Source organism: Bombus huntii, unplaced genomic scaffold (assembly GCF_024542735.1).
Source record: "Bombus huntii isolate Logan2020A unplaced genomic scaffold, iyBomHunt1.1 ctg00000073.1, whole genome shotgun sequence".
NCBI lineage: Eukaryota > Metazoa > Arthropoda > Insecta > Hymenoptera > Apidae > Bombus > Bombus huntii.
The window spans coordinates 379424-403661 of record NW_026099331.1 but is presented as its reverse complement, the minus strand read 5'-3'; the positions used below and the strand labels follow the sequence as shown (position 1 = coordinate 403661).

General features: G+C 40.6%; 1 protein-coding gene, 1 long non-coding RNA gene, 1 other non-coding gene and 1 pseudogene across 3 annotated transcripts in view; 3 read left to right on the top strand and 1 right to left on the bottom strand.

Annotated features, from left to right (window-relative positions):
* LOC126876386 (uncharacterized) overlaps positions 1–7074 on the top strand; it is a 65563-nt gene extending 58489 nt beyond the window's left edge. Inside the window, exon 3 of the long non-coding RNA XR_007694156.1 lies at positions 7058–7074. This is a non-coding gene — a long non-coding RNA (uncharacterized LOC126876386). The remainder of the gene's footprint in view (positions 1–7057) is intronic.
* Positions 1–24238, bottom strand: part of LOC126876382 (omega-amidase NIT2-A-like) — a 398341-nt gene that overhangs the window by 79757 nt on the left and 294346 nt on the right. The window lies entirely within an intron of this gene.
* Positions 11185–11302, top strand: LOC126876402 (5S ribosomal RNA; annotated as a pseudogene).
* Positions 16406–16512, top strand: LOC126876404 (U6 spliceosomal RNA). The gene has a single exon (XR_007694177.1). It is a non-coding gene; the product is annotated as a U6 spliceosomal RNA (small nuclear RNA).

Here is a 24238-nt window from a genome sequence, read left to right as displayed (position 1 = left end):
TATGAAAGGAAAATGCAGCAGAGAAGCGCTCACAGAGGAAAAAGCCATTCAAGCAGTGGTGTAAACAAAAAAAGGAAAGACACGAAGAAGAAGGAATGTAGAAAATAAAGAGGATCAAAACAGAACAAGAAGCGTGGAAATATATAAATAAATACAGAAGAAGTAGAGATGGTATAGATGAGGATATAAGCGAAGAAGAGTGGAAAAATCACTTTATGGAAATTTTAGAAGGGACAGAGCACAAAGAGGGCAGAAAAACGGGGCATAGAGAGGAAGAGAAAATAACGGAGGAGAGAGAAGATGTTGCGTCGGACAACACTGTAAACCAGGCCACACACCTCGGGCAAGATGGCAGCCAGATGTCTTCGGATCCTTACTGCGTACCCTCAATAGTCTCAAGTGCCCTCCGTAAATCTCAGGAATTTATCTCGAGGGCGGTTAGCATCCTTCTTCACCCACCACCATAGTAAATAACCAATTAACAACGAAGCCTATTTCCCTCACTCTCTTAGCCAAAATCGTCATCAACAAATCCGATGGTCCCGTGAGCTAGACACACCCATCCTTAGCTTTCCTCCACCACAGCATCGTCACCGAACTGCACTGATTTTCCATCTTTCAAACAGTCAACATCTTTTGACCGGGCTTACACCCGTAGAGCAGCCACTCACTTATCTTATACATACGCACCAGCGTAACTATCTTCCTTACAAAGTTGTTGGAATAAATTGTGATTTATAACTTATTATACAGTGTTACATTCATTGAACCATCTCTATTATCTTAATCGAAACAGGGGAACGACTATTTCGCGGCGTCGAGTAACCGAATCGTAGCGAGAATTTACGCCTCTCGCTGACGCGTTTTCCTAGCGACCGCGTCTCTCCGCGAACGATCGTAACATTTTGGTCCCTTGAGCCGGATTCAGTGGCAAGTGAAAAGTGTGAACACGTAACCGGTCGAATCATTTTGGTCCTTCGAACCGGATCACGTGTCAAGTGAAAAGTGCACGCCAGTGACACCCACTGCCATACAGTGCCACGTGAATCCAACACAAACAGCAGCAGAAGCGTTACCACTCCAGCGAAGTCAGTAACGCCAGAGTTCATCAGTTTTTTGAAGAGGCATAACCCGGTGGTTGAAGAACGCAACCACGCAGCCTCGCGCCAACAACTAGAGGGTCAACTTCCGCAAGAACACGTCTTACACGTCAAACGAGACACACACGGTGACGAGTAACATTTAAACTCACAACCACGAGGTAAGCTCGTTTATTGCATTGTCTTCACAATCTACTATACCAATGGAGAACACAGACAAAATTACCTCCTTGCATCGGAGACGAGGCTTTCAAATCGGCCGATTTACTACTCTATTTACACAACGGTACCAACTTCGTTGGCGCCAACAACGAATTACGAGAGCTCTGAAACCTTCTGCAGTCCGACGATCATAAGGTAAAGGTTCAGTCCTTTTTAACCGACCGACGGATCGAATGGCGCTTCATTCCTCCCAACTCACATCACTTCGGCGGGTTGTGGGAGGCTGCAGTGAAATCCTTCAAACCACATCTCAGACGTATCGTAGGTAACGAGCTCTTAACATTTGAAAACTTCAACACACTCATCATTGAAATCGAGTCTATCCTCAACTCCCGTCCGCTGACTCCAATATCATCAGACCAAAACGATCTTCTTGTCCTTACTCCCGGTCACTTCGGTGATTCATTAACAAGTTTCCGAGAACGAGATTTCAGGGACACTCCATCCAATCGTCTCTCCAGCTGGCAACATATTCAAAAACTCAAACATTTCTGGCGCCACTGGCATCGAGAGTATCTGAACGAGCTGAACATCCGAAACAAATGGAGTAAGGGCAGTCACGACATACGAGAAGGCGCCATCGTCATTCTCAGAGAAGACAACGTTCCCCCAATGCAATGGCCACTGGGCAGAATCATCAAGGTCCAACCCGGCGCAGACGCATCATACAGACGGCTACCGTTCGATCGGAGCATCAAGCGGATGGTACCACTCACTACCATGCAGGGATACTGGACGAACGACTGAAGGCAGAGATTGAAAAGAAACGGAGAGAGCCAATTCGGATTCAGAAAAGGAAGAGAAGTGACCGATACGGTTTATGTAATAAACCACATCACAGACAAGCAGCTAGATGTGGCGACACTCGACCACGGAAATTTCCAACGGCTTCGCGGCACAAAGCGCTATACCTTCAAAGCGTAAGGCCGACAGGCCTAATGTACCATCGATATCCCTACGACTTTTTCCCCAAATATTCGGTAGAATGCATACGTGGCAACCGTCGCGGACTTCTGATAAACGCGCGCGTAGTGGGGATATCGAGGGGCAACAAAGGAAAGAATCTGTTTGGTTTTGAACCAAAAAGATTCATTTTGCCCCGAGCCGCGAAGTGCGAAAGGTTAAGAGAAGCAAACACAATTAGAGAAACGAGTCGTTAAAACTACTCTTGAGAGTTTAGTTTTAATCGTTACTTGTTATTAATTGTTGCTAAACGTTAACCGTGGTTAAACGTTATTTGTTGTTAATTGTTAAGAGTCTAATAAACGTTATTGTTGAAAATCAAGGGTATTTTCTTGCGGGCACCTTCACGGACGGTCACCTTCACGGACTGTCACCTCATAAGTGTGAATAAATATCTTGGTTGTTAAACATATCCAAATGTTCCTTCAGTACCTATCACGACCTATCCATCTCATAGGTGAAGAAAGAGGGAAATTATATACCTGCCTAAGAGCGGCGGTCGACAGACTAAACAGAGAGAAACTGGAGGAGAAAATGAGGAAAATGGGGATTAGTACAAGTGTACTCATCGAATATTACTGTTAATAAATATTGATTGTTGAATACATCTGAGTATTTCTTCCGCACCTATCACGACATCCCACCTCATGGCCATGAAGGGAAAAGAACAAGAAAGAGAAAGAAGGGACTAGAAGATGTGAGAATGGGAAGGATACAGATAGAAACAGGAGAGGAATAAGAAAAGATGACAGCAGACCAAATTATAGAAGAAAGAAGAAAGGAAGAAGCAGAAGAGAGGGAGAAAAGGATAAAGGATTCCAAGTATAATATACACTACAGAAACATAACCAATGAAAAATTACCAAAATACTTAGAAGGGAGGATGAAGTGGAAGGACAGAAAAATACTGGCAAGATTCAGATGCGGAAACGAGATCAAAGCACGGGAATACTAGAAAGAAGAGGGAGATAAAGATGCAGACTATGTAGAAGGAAAGAAGACCTGAGGCATGTAATAGAAGAATGTGAAATAACGGGAGGACCAAAGGACATAGGAAAAACGCTAAATGAGACTGGAGAAGGTTTAACAGAACTGAAGGCAATAATAGAGAAGAGAAGGGCAAACGACAGGAAGGATGCACAACAAGGAGGCTAAAGACCAAAGTTGCAATAGTTTTTTAGTCATTAGTTGCTAATTTGTAGTTTCTACTTTTAGTTTTTAGAGGTAAAATTAGCAAGGTAGTGCAATAGAATAGAGTGGAAAAGAGATGTAAGAGATGTAAAACCGAAAGTTCATTCAAAGCCGAAAGGCACGAACTAAGCAATAATAAAATAAAAGAATAATACAAGAGGATCCAACAGACCAACAGGCGATCAACATTGTGTAGTAAGCCCTATTATCATAAGAGGTAGAAACGCTACTATTCACTTCTAAGGACGTAGGAACGCTATCAGTGATGTCTAAGGATGCAAAGCCTTCAGCATTTATATTTATATAATCAAATAATAATCAAATCTATCTGCCAAGCAAAGGAAAGAGTAAAGAAAAAAACAAAGAAAAGAGGGAACACTGTAACAATCATCTCGGAACAATGTAAAAGCCAGGTCGAACAAGAACATGGGTACATGAAATTTGCATAAATGTTGAGGACTGATGGTTTAACTAACTAGCACTGCTCATTAGATTAATTATATGATCTCTTACGTCGTATCGCAACTTATTCCGGTTATGTCCATGAAGTGTGAGTTATCTGTAAAATTTAATCGTAGCGTTTAGCTTCCCTTCATAGACTTAGCTTATTGTAGTTCGTATCGTTGTCGTCTGTCTTGGAGCCTATATATTCATGCACACCATCAACAGAATGTTTGGATCTCTCATAAAGCGTCTTTTAACTGTTTTGCCAACTGATGCACTGATAAGGCGTCTTACTCCAACACTCACTGCTGAAGTCATGAAGACATGGATTGCATTGGGTGATCGACAGAACGACGAGTTTTTGAAATTGCATGGTCGTCCCGCGACCTACTCTAAGAGAGCGTCGAACGATAACACCGCGCTCCTTTCTATCTGCCTAGTCGTCAAGTCACTTCAAGTCCGTTCGAATCTATCAGTTTAGAGAATCGGTACCAGTGCACTTCGCTGGGCATATGTTCTCGTACACATTCGCGGGACATTCTCTTTATATTAAACATTGTAGAAACAAACTATGTGTGGACATGATTAGCCTATCGTGCAGATAGCTAGAGAAAGAGAAAAAGAGAAAAAAAGGATTAAAAAATTTAAAGGAAGGAAGAAAGCGATTTGGAAAAGAGAAAAAAAGGGCTGAAAGCCGAAAAAACATTTCTTGACTTGGGCGAACTGGAACGCCCAAAGAACAAAAAAGAATGTAAGACAATTAATGGGGAAAATTAATTTTTATTATAAATTTATGGAAGATGCCTGCAAACTCCTGGAACCACTTCATAACTTATTAAGGAAAAATGTCAAATTCATCTGCAATGAAGAATGTGAGAAATCATTTCAGAGGATCAAGGAATATGTCTGTTCAAGTCCGGCCCTAGCAACATATGAGCAAAACAAAGAAATATTCATTTATACAGATGCAAATGGTGATGGTTTAGGAGCCGTTTTAAAACAACCCCAAGATAACGGTATGTTGCACGCGGTTGCGTACTTCCCAAGAAAACTGAAACCAAACAGAATCAAAGATGAAAGCAATCTATCTCGAATGCCTTCCTCTTAAAGAAGCGATTCAATATTGGCAACATTACACATTACTGTTGCTTTGCACAGAATGCTTGATATGAAATGAACCTTATAGCGATAGCGTTCGTAATGAGAACTAGCTGCAGTACGTATATAGCAGCAGATGGGTTCACGAAAATTGCATCAGGTCTAATATGGCGTTCTGCGTGTACATCAACTGTAACTCGAATGATACACGTTGCTGAACCGAATAACAAGCGTATCAACTAAAAAATTGTAAAATAGAGATAACAATGAAGTATTTGCAAGTGATCTTAGTTAATATATCTTGAAGTTTGTTGCTGTATTTTCGATGATAGCGACTAGTGTTATTTGCAAGAATTGCAAAAGAAAAATTCAATCTTCTAGAACCAGAAACCGCGGCTTTGGTTCCAAAATTGCAAGTAAGTGTGAGTACTGGATGAAATTTTTCAATTCATCTCCACTAATTGGCAATGCCAATCCATACCAAAAGTCATCTGAAATAAATCGCAGGATTGTGTTGGCGACTTTTAGAGAACGGAATGGAAAAGATAAATTTATTTTGTGGGTTAATGGATATTTTTCAGGGATCGGCTATCAATAGATACTATGGCTGTCCGGAAAATTTACATTCTGTTGTCTTACGGGTATCTAATCGTCCAATTTCGAGAGCTACCGAAAAAGAATTGAAATATTCAAAACTAGGATTAAGGACAAATTAGACGTAAGAATGCTAGGTGTAGACACTCAATTTCTATCCATCTGGATCATGCTGGATCTGTTTGACATTACTCATGAGGTTGGAGTGTCGACACAGCTAGCTAAATAAATTATTCGACAATAAATTATACGAACAAGCTGTGGGGCATATAATGTATGTCTCCACTGTAAGTTGCCCTAATGTCGCGTGTGCAATAGGAAAACTAAGTCAAAGGTGTGCAAATCCAACTGTATCCGATTGGAAGGCAGTGAAGGGGATATTCAAGTACCGGTTGAAAACCAAAGACTCAAAACTAGTGTACCAAAGAACGGGACAACCTTTGAAGGCGTTTTGCGATTCGGATTTTGCGGGCTGTACGGTAGATAGGAAATCCAGGAGTGGGTATGTCTTCATACTCGCTGGTGGTGCAATATCCTGGTTGTCTAAAAGACAACCGATCATAGTTCAATCGACGTGCGAAGCGGAGTTCGTGACGATGCAGGAAGCAGCAAGGGAAACAGTGTGGATTTCCTTACTGTTAAGGGAGTTGGGCCAATTGTCATATTGCCCTCGCCCTTGCAAGATCTTCTGTGATAATATCGGAGCTATTTCATGGTCAAAGGATGAAGTAGTTGCCGAAAGTTCTAAGCACGTCCAAGTGCGTTACTTTTATGTTAAGAACTGCGTGTCGAAGGGGATATTAGATTATACGTATATACCTAGTCCTGAGAATGACGCTGACATCCTTACCAAAGGCTTAAACAGGGTTAAGACTCAGTATTTCACCAAAGCTATGGGGCTTGTAGGAACTACGATCAAAGGGGAGTGTTGAAAAATGTTAGGTTGGCATGATCGCTAGTTACTACAAGCTAAGTTGGTACGACTTCTAACGACGCTCTTTTGTCTTAGAAGTCGACCACGTGTTAATTGACCGAGTGTATTCTGTGTGTTAAGACGTGTTGTACGAGGCGATCAAATATATTGGAGAAAATCAAATCTGCGTGAATCGATTAATTAATAAACCCAAACCTATATCCTTTAACAGCCCTAAACCAGGATATTTAAATTTTATATTATTGTATTAAATAATATTGTATTGATAGGAAGTATTTTATCGCTACAATTATGAGTTTTGATTAAATATAGCATAGTGTCGTGTCACTACGAGAAAGGAGGTCAGTCGTAAAAAATGGCAGTAATTGTATAATAACAAAGAACAAGCCAAATATACCGGAATAACTCATCGGCTAGCGGTTGTGTCTATCAAAAACAAAAGAAATTTGAAAGATCTTAGTTTATAGGACTTGTTGACAATCAATGTCATGCGGTCGATACAATGTTTGAGTGGGCTGTGTTTAGACACACAACATAATTTATAAAATAAACAATTCTTATATTTGATTTAAGAAATGATAGATGGTTTGCGAGCAGTATTTATTAGACAGTGGTTGAAATTCAGTTTATAATTTGAATTTAATAATTAAATATCTAACGAATGAGTGTTTAGTCTATAAAGCACGAATGGAACAGATGATAACAATCTACAGAGCGTTCGTGCTTGGCGGGTGTATTATTTTGTTTTGTTTACCTAGTGGATGGGTATTCTGTTGCGACGGTCTTAAATTTGTAGATGTAAATAATGGGATTGTTTGATATTATTATAAGGAGTGGGCGATCACGGCATGCACCCCGAGAGTTGTATAGCACTGGTAGAGTTATTCGAGTGGAGATAGTCGCTAACTATTGATAAACTGCGTAAAATGCACTTGCACTTGCACATAAATTCAATCGAGGTCGTTAGAATCACGTGGCAGGCTACAGTATATGTCGGAGATGAAAGGTCATCGGAGCCTTCCCTTGATATTTCGGAAAAATTCCTTAACACCGTAATCTAGAATCTACCATAGCTGTAATTAAACAATTGTAGTCACCCAGTCCGATTGTAATTGTTCGAGATTTGTGATAATGAGCTTGGGCTCAAGGCGACAATTAGTCGCCGAACGTAGCCGCGGTCAAGGGATGAACGCTTTGTCTAACAAAGGCATTAAGTAACCCTATAGCTCTCCTTAAAAGAAAGATTTGTAGCGGCACGTGGCAGTAGACATTCCAACGGTTTCTGTCCCGTAGCTCGCCACACGCAGATCCTATTCTCCGGGCAGGATGTTTACCAGATGCCGACGCGTCTTCGCAGTACGTGATCGGCTAGCCCGAGGACCGTTATAAACACTAATATCTAGTTACCTAAAATCCTTCAACAGATAAACAGTCTTTGTCCCAGTTACAGGAAGACAGGAGAGACCTATTTTTCCACGAACGATGTCACAGATGTCGCGAGTGTGTGATCATTGTGAGCTGTGTCAACTGGTAACATTTTTGTGTGTGTCAATAAAAATAACTTCAGTGTAAAAAAATGGATAGCTTCAGTGAGGAATCCTTACCTGTCCCAAGCCTCCGCCAAGAGGACGACTCGGGCCCAGATTCGAACTTTGACTCGACATATATGTAATTGTACAGCATAAGAACATTTATATAAATAATGTAATTGTACAATAAATGTACGCAAACATTGACATTATTTATTGTTAGGGAAAAATCGACATAAATTTCCTCTATATTGTCTATTGTAACGATCAAGTTTATTTCGTTGATTGGTGGTTCATCGGCTTATTCTGTTTCTGCCGAGCACACGCGTTTTTGTGGCTTGACGGTGAACTCGACCTAGGCAGTTTTTGCATAAAGGAATGTATGTGTGTGTTTGCAGAGAATGCCTACATGAAGACAAGAGGGCTTAGTCAGCGAGTTCAAGCGGACGTCTCTCTTTACCTGGCAGTTAAATAATATTTCAATCTCCCGTAATCTTTCGATCTCCCGTAATCTTTCAATCTCCCGTAATCTTTTAATCTCCCGTAATCTTTCAATCTCCCCCTATCATACCTACATATACTATGAACAAAATACTGTATCCGGTAGCAACCTACGCATAGGTTGCACGGACGCACAACTATAGGCAGAATTCATTCAAGCGATACCGGCAGTTTTTCGCGAATATCTCGGAAATTAAGCAATTTCAGTCCTTGTATGGATAGGAAAAGATTTTTCAAAATATAGATTTGCACGACATACGCAAAAAACATCAAAATCGAAGTTTAGTCAGTCTTACTACAGTTTCGGTAAATAATGAATATAGACTAATATCTACGTAACATAGTGTAATTAATATCGCAATCTCGTTATACAAACTTGAACGAATGTATAAAGTGTCAATTTTGAACGATCCTTTAGTTTTACGATTTATTCCTTTTTTCGCTAGCCGAACCGTGGACGTCAACCGACATGCCGGTGGAAGTGTCACACGCTCAAGAAAGGCCACCCGCTCAGAAACAGTAATAAAGTAGACGAAACATCCTGTATGCCATCGAAATAATAACAAAACAGCCCCTCCAAAGGGACTAAAACCTCCATATAAAAACCCTCCTAAATTAGCGCTCAACACATTATTCTGTTGTAACACTTTGAACCGACACTCTGTTGGATTTATACAATAAAATTTCCATCAACTTATACGAAGTTCAATTTCAGTCAGAAGCAATGTCTACTATCCTCGCTCTCCTAACCAACATTATCATCAACAAATCCGATGGTTAGAAACACCTATCACTAGCTTTCCTCCGACAGAGCATCGTCACAGAACTTTACTTATTTTTCATCGTTAGAATAATCAACATACCTTTATCGGGTTTCTACCCTTAAATCAATCGCTTACTTAACTTGTACATACGCACCAGCGTAACTATCTCTTTACGAAGTTGTTGAAATAAACATTAATTTATACCTGTTAATTTAGTGTAAACTCAATTGAACCACCCCTATTATCGTAACAGAAATCAGGGGATCGATCAGTTTGTAACGTCGCCCAGAAGCCAGGAATCCGCCGACCTCAGGATATGCATACAACACCTGGTCATGCGATAGCGGTGAGAATAGACAGTAACCGAACTCCCACCCGTGAGATATATGAATCATAGTGAGGAGGCAAAGATCCCAGTTCTTTAGTAAGTAAGTCAGTCTGTATTTTGCTATTGAAGTGTAACTTCGCCTTTTGAATAAAGTATTGTTCATTCGCCTATCGTTTTTTATATATATCGAAGATGAAAGGAAAGCCGAAGCCTTTTCTTGGAAATTTTGGGAACATCCTCTACTCTAGCCTAGATTTTACCCTAGCTGTAATTGTTCAAGATTTGTGATAGCGAGATTGGGTTCGAGGTGATAATTGGTCGCCGAACGTAGCCACGGTCACGGGATGGACGTTTTGCCTAACGGAGGTCTGGAGTGGTTGTATGGGTTTTCCGAGAAATGTGGTAGTGGCGGCATGCGGCCTCGGGAGCGGGCCTAGCCACGTGTGATGTTGCCTCGGAGGTGCCGATACAATGGGACATACATTGTATTAATAATCAAACTCGAGGTAGAAACTGCCTAGCAACGGTGTTTGGAACTTTCTCGATGTTTCCAACGAGTGTGTATCAAACTTCAGGCAGAAACTGCCTAGCAACGGCGTTTGGAACTTTCTCGATGCTTCCAAACGAGTATAGAAAGCAAATGCAATCGTACAGCGAGAAAAATCTCCACGAGGCTGGCATTCGTGCGATTGTCTTGGAGAGTAACACATCGAGCATTTTCAACAATCGTATTTTTGCGTCTAAGATTAGTCTACGCTTAGTAAAGAGTTATTCCGTTGACCGTGGATTCGTTTAAACACAAAAACGTTGTTAATAGCATTCATTAAACTTATTATTCGTAAATCATACTATTCATTAAACTTACTATTCGTTAAATAAGTTTAATGAATAGTGCTAGTCTAATGAATAAGTCTAATGAATAGTTTAATGAATGCGCTATTAATAAAGGAACTTGTTTGGATTCAGAAGATGGATACACCTATTGGCAGCCACATCCACTATTCCTATGTAAGTTCGACCAATATGACGTCTTGTACGAAGGAATCGCCACAAAAATTCAAGAAATAAAAACCAATAGCAACCCGACGCTACCGGGTTTTGCCTTTACGACTCAAGAAATAACCTTTATGCCAACCAAGGCTGGAGAACAGCCTTTGTGCGGATACACCCTGTTATCCATAGAACACCCCAAGCTCTTTCTCCTAGAAACGACTAAAGGAAATACATTTATACGCAAACGTAAAACAGCAGTCGAAAATTTGGATATATTCGCATACGTTAACTCAAAATTCATTTACGTAGAGAAACTGTCAGAAGGCAAATAACGGCACTCTATCAGGATATATTGACACTAAGATGCATCTCGGAAAAGAAAATAATAGAGAATGCATTAAGTCTAGCAACTATATTACCTGGTGAATTTGCGTATGCAATAACCAAAACTCCAGGACACATGGCTTTGGTCGCAGGAGAAGCAGTACACATAGTTAAATGCATTCCAGTTCAAGTGAAAGTAGCCAACGCCCTGGCCGCGCTGAGTGCACTCGTTCCCGTTAGATCACGAAAGTTAAGCAGCGGCGTGCAGGGATAGTACTTGGATGGGTGATCGCCTGGGATTCCGTGTGGCGTTGGCGAAGTGCGCCGGGCGCGCCGCGCCCACCATGGGGTTCGGGCTTGGGCGCTTGGCCTCGGGGCCGCCAAGCAGTCCGGTAGGGAAACCGGGCTGCCTGGCACGGCGGCTCCGGCGACGAGGCGCGATGTGACAATGGCCACACACCGTCCCATCAGCGGGGGAGGCCCCGTTGCGACGTTCACAGCAGTTCCCGGGCCTCTCTCGATCGCAGCCGGGACGGTTATCAGAAGCGGCCTGGCGTCCGTGCCGATTTCCTTCACGTAAAATATATATAAAAAAAAAGTTATTTTTCACATAGTTGACTCATTGCTGATCGATCAAGATGGAATCTTGCGATCCGAATTTTTCCCAGGATGCAAGGCTCGTTTGGATTACGAGCGAAAACATATCAAGTGGGGAAATATTTATATCCTCTTCGATACAAGAAAAAAGATAATCGTGCTGAAACGAAGTTCGGTGCCATGTTCGATTAACATTACAAATCCGGAGATAAAAGAGGGATTTATTCCCAAAATCGAACCAATCAAGGGGGTCTATTTTGGTAATGTAGGTGCGAAGAACCATAAGGGACGAGGATATACAAGAATAATAAATACCACATCGAAAGATTACGAATTTATCACACCTACAATGCTAATTAAAGAATTGGAGAACCTCGGCTCGCCGCCTAGCACGACTTGCAAAGCAATTTCAAAATCAAAAGAAAATAGGTTCGACAAAATAATCGAATTATTGCGACTTGAACACTTGAACAAGGAGGAAAGAAAAATCGTCGAAGAATTAATTCGGAGGAATCAAGGTAGATTTCAAATCCCAGGAGATACGTTGGAAGGAACCGAAATTCTAGAGCATCGAATAATCACAACGGACGACATACCGATCAATATTAAACAGTACCGTTATCCACCTGTACATCAAGAAGAGATAAATCGTCAAATTCAAGAATTATTGGATACTGATGTCGTAGAACCATCGATATCTCCATACAATTCTCCGCTATGGATTGTGCCAAAGAAACCAAACTCGCAAGGAAACAAACATTGCAGTCTAGTTATTGATTTTCGAAAGCATAATGATAAAATGTTCGGCGATGCTTATCCGCTCCCCAACACTACAGAGATATTGGATCAATTATGAAGTGCAAAATATTTTTCCACATTCGATTTGGCATCAGGCTTCGGCCAGATTCGAATGACACAGGAGGATGCCCACAAGACTGCATTCTCAACACCATACGGACACTTCCAATTCAAAAGAATGGCCCTTGGATTTCAAAATGCTCCAGCAACATTTCAACGCTTGATGAACTCAGCGTTATCAGGATTGTAAGGAGTAGAACTATTCGTCTATCTGGATGACATAGTGATTTATTCAAGATCTCCTCGCGAACACGAAATTAAATTTAACGAGTTAATGGAAATACTAAATGCAGCCAAATTGCGATTGCAACCCGATAAATGCGAGTTCCTACGACACAAAGTTATTTGGGACACATAATCAGTAAAGATGGTGTAAAACCCGCTCCACAGAAGATCGAAGCCGTATCGAAATTTCCATGACCAAGGAAAGCGAAAAATATCAAACAGTTTTTGGGACTAGCGGGATACTACAGATGATTTATACTTAATTTCTCCAAAATTGCAAAACCATTAACACAACTATTGAACAAAGACATCCCCTTTAAATGGTCGGAGAATCAAGAAAATGCATTCAACAATTTAAAAACAGCGCTAATGACAAAACCTATTCTGCAATATCCGGATTTTTCCAAACACTTTAATCTTACGACAGACGCCTCAGGTTATGCAATAAGCGGCGTAAACAGGATAATCAAGAAGACGAAACTTCAGCAGAAGATAAGCAGCACCCGCGTTTTCCCAGGTAGCATCAAAAGGGAATATTAGAAATTAAGACACAGCGTAAACAAGTGTCACATCCCGCGTGTAACGTAGACTGAAACCACCAATAGCGCGAGTGAGCGTTCCAATTTGAAATGTAAATAAATTTTAACAATTTGTATAGAAACCAAATTCGAGCCTCACAACCCCCATGGAATAACCCGTCACATGACGACCCCTCCACGGTAGACCTAAATATATGTAGGGTTTACATTAGAATTAGGGTTAGGGGCGTGAAACGAATCTTCGTTTGGGTTACACGGTGTCGTTATGCAATAGAGAAGACATTGACTAGCGGAAATACGATTATTATAGAACCGGACAAGTAACCGTGGTAGTTAGGTACTCGAGAAACTAATGACAATGATCCTAGGTTCAATAACGAATCCGCGGTCGACGGGATGATAGATGAACGTACTCACAAAATCTAAGTCGGACGTGTAATATTCAGTCGTCGTAAAGGGTTACTCCTTTCATCGATGAGATCGCGAGCGAGAATGCCTTTCCCGTCCCGATGATGCCACAGAGGAAAACTATAATGGGGTGTGTCTAAGGACACGAGATCATCGGATTCGTCGAGAAAAGCCTTCGTTCAGAAAGTAAGGGAAATTGGCGTTGCTGCTAATTGGTCAATCTCCATATCGGTGGTTAGAAAAAGATGCTAGCCGCCCTCGAGGGAAAGTTGCTAGTGGGAGACGCCGCTCGTTGAAAAATAGGTCTCCCCTATTTTCCCGTAGTTGGGACAAAGACTGTTTGTCTGTTTGAAGGACTTTAGTTGACTAAACCTTAAGATTTATAACGAGCCCTCGAGCTAGCTGAACATGTACTGCGGAGACGCATCGACATCTGGCAATCATCTTACTCGAAGAATAGGGTCTGCGTGTGGCGAACTACGGAACAGAGACCGTTGGAATGTTTACTGTCGAGTGTTACAACTATTTCCTTCTTAAGGAGAGCTATAGAATTATTCCATGCCTTTGTTAGACAAAGCGTTCATCCCGTGACCGCGAGCCCAAGCTCATTATCACAATTCTCGAACAATTACAATCGGATTGAATAACTACAATTGTTCAATTACAGCTATAGTAGACTCTAGGTTACAATGTTGCGGGATTATCCAAAATTCCAAAGGCTCCGGTGTTCTTTCATCTCCGACATATAAATAAGCGTAGCAACATAGAAGAGAGAGAGGTAATTCCTTAGTTCAGAGTTCCTCAGTTCCCCAGTTCTTGTTAGTCTTGTTAATCGACGTGTTTGCATTTGTCAATTTGTAAATTATTGCAAATCTATCAAATTAAAATCTTGTAATTAATAAGAGTGAAAACGTATTGCGAACGATTCGAGTAACTTCGAGTATTTGAAATTTCAACGAGAATTCTGCCAATATCCAATTAAAATATGAATAAACATTTTTTTGTGAAGAATATTTGTCTAATAATATAATAGGATTAAGCGAACATTTATTTTCACCAACTTTAATCCTCTCCCGTGCCAGTACTCCTGCGCGTAGCAGGTTAGCCGAAACGTGGAGTTTAATTGTCAATCGCATTAAATAACAGACAACACTACAATTTAATCTGAATTCAAAAATTAACGGCAACACAACCAAAACGGGCCAAACAAAACGTAACACAAGACAACCAAGAAAACGAAACCTCAGCTTAACAACAATTGTAGTTGGATGAGTGTATGATTCTCTAGAGGAGCAGACTTTCGATTAAAATTTATTTCGATTAAAAATTACAAAATATGGAATACTTTCAAGAGTGCTATGTGAAGCTCTTACAGGATGCTCTTACGTATGCAACTTTTACGTGTATACTGTTGAAAGAAGAAAATTAGAAGACACTGTTCTAAGGATTACTGAACCTTACAAGAACATATGGCAACATATTTATCACAATAACTACTATAACAATATCGATATGGATAAAACACTTCTGAAAAACAAATTGTGAGTATGTGAAACAACTAAAAAATATAAAGGTCTAACTCCATCACTCCAAACAATAAAACTTTCAAGATGTTAACATGCATTTTATGGAAACCACCATATTTTGTTAGAAGTATGGAATATGTTACGTCCGGTGACTCTCTACGGTCGAGGTGTCCATCAACTGTGCATATATATGTCGGGTTATCATTAGAATTTAAGGCGCGTAACGATTCTTCGTTTGAATTAGCCATTGTTTTACGAAACAGAGATTATATTTACGCGAATATACAAGATTTTACAAAATATTATGAATAATGAGTTTAATGAATGATAAGATTAACAAACGATAAGTTTAACTAATGATTAGATTAAAGAATAATAAGTTTAACGAATAATAAGGGGAACAAATAATATGTCTTACGAATAATAAATTTCACGAATAATGAGATTAACGATTAATAGGTTTTACGAATAATGAATTTAATTAACGCTATTAACAATGTTCCTGGGTTCAAACGAATCCACGGTCAACGGGATAACTCTTTACTATGCGTAGAATAATTTTAAATACAAAAGATGCGATTGCTGAGACACTCGGTAAATCGCTCGATGTATCACTTTCCAAGGCGATCACACGAATGAATATCTGATGAAAATCTTTTTCGCTATACGACTGCATTTGTTTGTTATATGCTCGCTGGAGGCATCGAGAAGGTTCCAATCGCCTTTGCTAGGCAGTTTCTGTCAAAAGTTTGTTGTATACTCTTTGGAAGCATCGAGAAAGATCCAAACGCCGTTGCTAGGCAGTTTCTGTCTGGAGTTTGATTCCTAATACAACGTGTGTCCCATTATATCGACATCTCCAAAGTACAATTCTATGTGATTTCTAGGGAGAACAATATAACCGATCCACACCTTCGTCAGGCAAAACGTTTATCCCGTGACCGTGGCTACGTTCGGCGACCAGTTGTCACCTCGAACCCACTTTCGCAATCACAAATATCAAACAATTACAAATGACAACAATTGCTTAATTACAGCTATGATAAAATCTAGGCTAAAGCATTAGAAAACTTTCCCAAAAGTTGCAAAGGGAAGGCTCCGGTTTTCCTTTCATCTCCGACATATAATTATGCGGGTCGCAATAATCCTAAGGAACGGTCATAAAACGAGGCTTCTGGATTTACCGCTAAAGCAGTTAAGTGGCCTAAAACACCTTCAAATCGAGACATTCCTTATGGTTATTGTTCCATCAGGTAGAAATTGGGGAGTACTTGCTTCGGCATTACATATACTAAAATTGGAACGATACATAGAAGATTAGCATGACCCCTGCGCAAGTATGACACGCAAAATCGTGAAGCGATCCACACTTTCGGGGAACACGAGGCGGGTATGGGTTTTCAGGGCGTAGGACTATGCCCTGGGAAAGTGGCTAGTCGGTGCCTTTGGCACCCGCCAGTTTGCAGATCCGGTGCAGAGAATTTTGCGGAGGATGGATATGGCAGACAAAAAAGGCAGTAACGTTTACGGCGCAGGGAAAAGATACCTCAGTACCGGTGCAGCCGCGGGTTGTAAAGCGAGCCCCGCTGCGTCGCCATCGAGCAATCGTGGCCGTCCGGGGGTGGACCATCAGGCCCCGGGCGTGTTCATGCGTCTGGTGACGAGGACGTGCAACCAGAGGAGTCTCGGGGAAGGTCAGAGGGTCCGGATGTAACTATCAGCGGCCCGGGATCTTCGTCGGATGGGCTGCTTTCGCGGTACGGTGGCGGCGGCAGGGTGAGATTCGACGACGAAATGTCATCGTGTCCTTCCTCTACGACCGTTGTGAACGCGCTCGGCAAGCGATCATACCGGAAAATTACCCGGTCATGGTTGGCCTCACGGAGGGCGAGAGCGTTTAACGCTGAACTCCAACGGCGCACGTGGTCACCACCTCCGCCGTCGCCTCAACAATCGCCGATCTCTGCCGTCTCTGCATCCGCGACAGTGCCGTTGGCGACGACGACGTGCGGAAAGAGGATATAAAGACGGAATCGGAGGAAAGAGAAGGGACCGAGAAGGACAGCTGACCGATTCAGGGACATGAACACGCGGACAGCGCATACCTGCGGAGAAGGGTGCGCTTTCTGGAGAGTGAGGTCAGTCGTCTCCAGGAGACGGTGGAACGACTAACCAAGCAATGTACTAAGAGGGCAGTAACAGAAGGAATTATAGTGACACTCGACAGCAAACTTTCCAACGGTTTCTGTCCCATGGCTCGTTACACAAAGACCCTATCTTTCGGACAAGATGATTGCCAGATGCCTATACATTATTACAGAATATTTTCAGTTAACCTAAGGACCTGCTACAAATCTTAGGATTAATTTAGCTAAGATCCTCCAAAGGGACAAATGGTCTTTGTCTTAACAGCCCCTATACCTACCGCCCACTACAGGAAGATACTGGAAATCTGCTTTCCTCACCTACGACGCTTCCTACTAGCATCTTTCTCTCAAGGGTGGTTAGCATCCTTTTCCAACCACCAACTCAAAATTTAGCCAATTAACAGCGACGTCCACTTCCCTCACTTTCCGAACCAACGCTTTCCTCAACGAATCCGATGATCTCGTATTCTTAGAGACACCCCACCACAGCTTTTCCTATCCAGCATCATCGTGACAGAAAGTCAGTCGCGAGACGCCCGTCCTAATTGATAGTTGGTAGTTGGCAGTAATCACTGATCCGAGTTGCTCGACATCTCAGGCAATCATCGTCCAAACTCGTAGCGCATATCGAATCGTATCTACCCGAGTTCGAACTTGTAATCGCGAACCGAAATTAATAACCGCGAGTTTTACGCCAAGTATACTCACCGAATATATTTTGTTAATAAATATTTATTGTTAAACATGTTCGAGTGTTCCTTCAATACCTATCACGCCCATCACCTCAGAAGTAATGACGGTGAATGTGAAGCGGCGGGGATCACTACTACGAGGGCATAAAAGAAGATGCTCCCGGGCCCCAACGGAAATGATTATGGGCCACAGAATAAGAATACGTATAAAAAATTTCCTGCAAAAAGTGATAATTTCGTGGATAGAAGATTGTGGATCAAAGGAAAACGATGCCTTACAATTTATCCACATGTTTTCTCTGTTTACACATCGAATAACCTCAACAGGTTATGGGCCCAGGGCTGTAAATTGCAAGGTAGCAACGTGAAGTGAATAAATTGTTAAAGTGTTGTGCTTGGTAAAATAAGGGATAGTGCTAAAAGGGAATCAGCAAGTGCGAAGATCGAGATGTTACGCGGCGAAGAAAATTGGCTCCAGTGGCGTTTTGTTATGCGTACACTTTTGGAGGAAGATGACGACCTGATCAACGTGTGTGAAGGGAATCTGTGTCATCCACGTAACAGCGCGGAGAAAGAAATCGCTCGTAAAAGATTTTTGAAAGCAGATCGGTTAGCGAGAAAATTAATCGTGACCTCAGTAGGAAGGAAACCGTTGGATCTTCTTTTATGTTGCACAGCAGCACATGAAATGTGGAAAAAGCTGAATACAGTATATGATATGAAGTCGGATGAGAATTTAAATATGGTCCAGAAGCAGTTCTTCGATTTTAAATGGAAAGAATCTGAAAATGTCTCGTACAACCTATCAAAGTTGGAACTCATAGCGGCAAAGATGAAAGACCTTGGGAGTGAAATTGGCGAGAAAATGATGATAACACGCATTTTATCGGTGTTACCAAACAAATTTGATCATTTTCACAGTGCGTGGGATTCCGTGGAAGAAGAAAAGAAGACCTTAGACAGGCTTAGTACCAGGCTGATGACGGGAGAAATCAGATGGAAGAAAGACGACCAGGAAACATCGGTGGCACTGGTAACAAAAAGTAATAATTATAAAAGGGAACAGCAGAAGCAGTCAAGTAAACGTGAAAACGAGAAACAAGGACCAAGCTGCTTCTACTGTGGAAAAGTTGGCCATCTAAAGAAGGATTGCTTTAGATGCTTTATATGCAAAAGGAAAGGCCACACAAGTAAAAATTGTTTTAAAAGTAACAGAAGAGACAACCAGGAACCTAGAAATCAAAATCGGGATCACAGCGGAATTGGTCTATTAGGAAGTACCTCAGCGATACAAGCGGCAAACCCTGATGTTTGGATAATCGGCTCAGGAGCTACGGATCACATGACAGGACGACGGGAATGGTTTAGCGTCTTCGAAGAATTCGATAACACGGTGAAGATAGAGATCGGCGATGGCACATTCATGGATGCGTGCGGCAAAGGAAAAATCAGAGTAGAGACTTTTGTGGGCGGCAAATGGGTAACATGTACAATGAACGATGTTCTGTACGTACCAGGTATGAAAAGAAATCTATTTTCCATTAGATCTGTTACAAGAAGGGGCATAGATTTCTGTGTTTCAAAGGAAGGGACCAATTGTATATTTTCACAAAATCAGAAAATAATAGCAAGAGGTTCTGTTATCGGAAATTTGTATAAAGTAGATATGCGAGTTATCATACCGTCAGTGTGTAATTTTAGCAATAGAGCAGAGTCAAACGCGGTCACATTACAGTTATGGCATGAACGGCTATGTCATCAAAATATCAGGTATGTTAAAGAGTTCTTAAAGAATTTAAATATGAAAGTTGTAGAGGATAATAACTTTTTCTGTGAAGGTTGCGCGTACGGGAAACCTCATAGATCGAGTTTTCACGAGAAAATCAATCGGGCGACTAAACCTCGCGAAATTATTTATGCGGATGTATGTGGACCTATGGAAGTCGAGTCATTAGGCAAGAAACTGTATTTTCTGACATTTAAAGATGATTTTTCAAAATTGAATCTTTTCTTTCTTTTATGAAGAAAGATTTTATTTTTCATTCTTTTGGTCTCTCCCCTCTCGTTTCTTTTTTCTTTTCTTCTCTCCAGCGTTAGATGAAGCGCACAAATGACCAAATCTTTCCACGGTTCTCTCTCGGTTCGCTATATTTTGCGAATGAAATTGTACTTCAAATTCACTATATCCAAACGTCTTCCCCTTTCCTTTTCTATTCCTCCACCTACATTTTGAATAACCCAGAGCGGTCGGATACTACATCGAATCGATAAAGTTTGGACCCATGTAAAAATAAGTATAATGCTCAGGAGTTTGTCGTTTGGGTATTCAATTGTGTGTTCACTATCGTTACTACTCGCACTCCGCACTCGTAGTACAAATCGACAAATTTTTAAAATTTGTTAATTTATCAACCACAGTTGATCATTTTAGAATCCACAGGAAAATGATAACATGCTCGATATTCTAGTTTGTGTTTAAAGATACATAAAAAATATATGTGTCGGAGATGAAAGAACATCGGAGCCTTTGGAATTTTGGATAATCCCGCAACATTGTAATCTAAAGTCTACTATAGCTGTAAGTAAACAATTGTAGTTATTCAATCCGATAGTAATTGTTCGAGAGTTGTGATAATGAGCTTGGGCTTGAGGCGACAGCCAGTCGCCGAACGTTCACGGGATGAACGCTATGTCTAACAAAGTCATGGAGTAATTCTGTAGCTCTCCTTAAAAAGGAAATAGTTGTAACACTCGACAGTAAACATTCCAACGGTCTCTGTCCCGTAGCTCGCTTACGGCGCGTCTCCGCAATACATGTTCAGTTAGCCTGAGGGCCCGTTATAAATATATAAACATACAAACAGTCTTTGTCCCAACTACTGGAAAATAGGGGAGACTTATTTTTCAACGAGCGGCGTCTCCCACTAGCAACTTTCCCTCGAGGGCGGCTAGCATCTTTTTCTAACCACCGATATGGAGATTGACCAATTAGCAGCAACGCCAATTTCCCTTACTTTCTGAACGAAGGCTTTTCTCGACGAATCCGATGATCTCGTGTTTTTAGACACACCCCATTATAGTTTTCCTCTGTAGCATTATCGGGACGGGAAAGTCATTCTCTCTCGCGATCTGATCGACGAAAAGAGTAACCCCTTACGACCAGTGAATATTACGCGTCCGACTTAGATTTTGTGAGCACGTTCATCTATCATCCCGTCGACCGCGGATTCGTCATTGAACCTAGGATCATTGTCATTAGCTTCTCGAGTATCTAATTACCACGATCACTTGTCAGATTCTGTAATAATCGTATTTGCACTAGTCAATGTCTTCTCTATTGTATAACAACAATGTGTAATCCAAACGAAGATTCGTTTCACGCCCCTAACCCTAATTATAATGTAAACCAGACATATATTTATACACTTCCTATACTCATACATATCTCATTGAGCATGTGAAAACTCACTAGTCGAACGTAGGTTATGAAAATACATCTAATTCAGAAATATATTATGAAAATTATGTAAAGAAATATAAATAGAAGATAAATTTGAGATAACAAAATGATAGCAAGCGTCATACAAAATATATTTTAGAAAAAATAAATGATTTCTTATACTTTTTTACTTATATTTTTTACTTATATTTATTTTCCTATATTTTTACTTCCCTTGTAAAATATCTATTATATTTCGATGTACTCAGTTTTTTTATATTTTCATGTTAAATTATATTATTCTTTCAGAGCTATATAATTTTCCTCTTTCACTATTTGAAGTTTCCTTCCACGAAACGATTTCCTTCAACGAAAACCATGCCATGCTTTGAAATACAACTTTTCAAAACATTTAATGTAAAAATAGGGAGATCATGATCCATGCTGATATATACATATTTTCCCATTTGGAGTTAACATTAGTTTCCCATTTGAAGTTACATAAAGTTTCTTCATGCTTAAATTTAATTTGCGATAAGTATCTTCTGTTTGTTCTTCAGTCATAATCACGGAAATAAGTGGTCGAAGAGATAGTGTACATCGAAATATAATATAATATGCTCAATTATATTAGAACTGCTAAAATATTCAACAAGGACGGTGGTATAGGCAATCGTCATCGAGAACAGATGACTAGCAATCGTGTTATCGTAAGTAACTTGTTTTTTCTTGTTCTTTATTTTGAGATTCAGCTTCCATTCCTTACATTCATCAACTCTTTGTATTCTCCTTATTTCCCCTTCCCTTTTCACCCTTTTCCACTTGCGGCTCATTTCTTCACCCGGAACAGAGTATGTAGCTGATCTTCATCGAACAAACCTGTTCGAACGTCTCACCACTTTACGGATACTTGCATATAACTATAATACGCATCTTCATTCGTCTCTTATTCATTGAATGGATTTGAGAGACAGCGATTTTGACGCGCTTTCCTTTAAGCATTATCATTTTAGGAGTGTTCCTGTTAGAGTATACATACTTCGTAACGGTAATAAATAGACCGAGTTCAATGGACTTTTATACGGAGCAAATTTCTGGTGCCCAGATTTACTACTATAAATCAATGCATCATTTGATTAAGCAGTTTCAGAAAACAGTCTGAATTTAATTTGGTAGGACTGTAGTTTTAAAGATATCTCCAGGATACGCGGAACAGCGTACTCTATATATTTAGTATAGTTTAAAATGATATTTTATAGGATTCTCAAATCCGAGTCGAAATTGTATTCGTGAGCAGTTGCAGTTTTCATACAGGCATGTATGTATGTTTTCACTTAAAGCCTTTTTAACTATGTGGCGTCAGAGTTTTCTCTGAACGTTGTCTATTGACAGTCTTGAGTGCAGTGACATCATATTTGATGCTGTCGAAAAATTAGTAAATAAAATTATTGCTAAACTGATCGAGAGAAAAGGAGCGTTAGATACTCCTCTTATTAAATCATCAGACGTTAAAAATTGTTTACTTTTCATTTTTACTATTTATATTATTTCTAAAATAATACTAACATTGACAATAAAACTCGATTGGGTTAGACATCTGCGCATTAGTGATAAATAGTTGTTACGCAATACATTTGTTCAGTTGAGATGTACTGTTGAATTTCACTATACAAATTGTATTATAATTTATAGCTTAATTATGGATAGATTTCAATGGTAAGAAGATTATTTTGTACAAGTACAAGCATATGTCTGTACTCAAAGTGATGAAGAATCTTTATGCTCTTGTTCAGCAACTGGCCAAATAACGCCAACTGCGTTCATGTATGCGACAAAAAACATATACATCTACAGAAATTGTATAATAAACAACTCACTTCTCGATAAATGTGCGAACATGTTTAAGATGTTCGAATTTCGAATATATTTCAGATATTCATCCACTTATGTGAAGAACGATTTTCCGCATGAGTCATCTGATTATTTTATTTTTTTTCCGAATTCTGTACATTATGTGTGTATTCTGTACATTCTCTGTGAACGCTTCCAGCCCTTCCGGCTTCGTCGTTTCCACGATTAGGCCAGTGTCGCTTATTTTTTTAACTGCTGTGACTTGTATACCCCCTTTACGGGGGTTTACTAGCGTGAATAGCGCGTCGCGCGCTTCTCCGCTTGTTCTTATTTCACCATTCTCAATTTCCGAGCGGATTATAACTACATTTTACCGCCATTTGTCCATTGTTTACTGCTGGCCATCTTCACTTTTTTCCGCGTACTCACAGCGACTTACTCACAGCACTTAATATCGCAGTTTCCTTATTCTTAGCTTTTAGCTTGTTCTAGCCTTCCGGCTAGATGACAGTTGTGGAGCAGGAGATTCTCCACAAATCCTCTCATATCCTTAAAGTAACGCATTATCGTTGCGGTTTGCCCTTGTTAACTTTGTTGCTCGGGTCGTGGCAGAATGGTAGGACCCTCTTTTCCATATCGCTAGCTCGTTCCCTTATGTCGGGTATTGACCGCGATTCTTCTTTAGTATCCTCCTTCTCTTCATCAGACCGCTTCTTGATTTCTGGGTTGTTTTGCTTTTTCGGTGTAGCGCTTATACTAGGATTTTTGGTGGTTGACCCCTCTTCCCCTTTTTCAGGCTTTTGCGTTTTCAAGGGTTGCAAAACCATCCTTGCATTCGTGGCGGGTGGCGTCTGCCCACGTGAAGACATCTGGATTACTTTCGTGGCGGACTGTTTGTACACAGTGTACGAAGCGACGCGAACACAACCTATCTGCATGCCATCGTCTTGGGTCAACGCATGCTGTCAGGA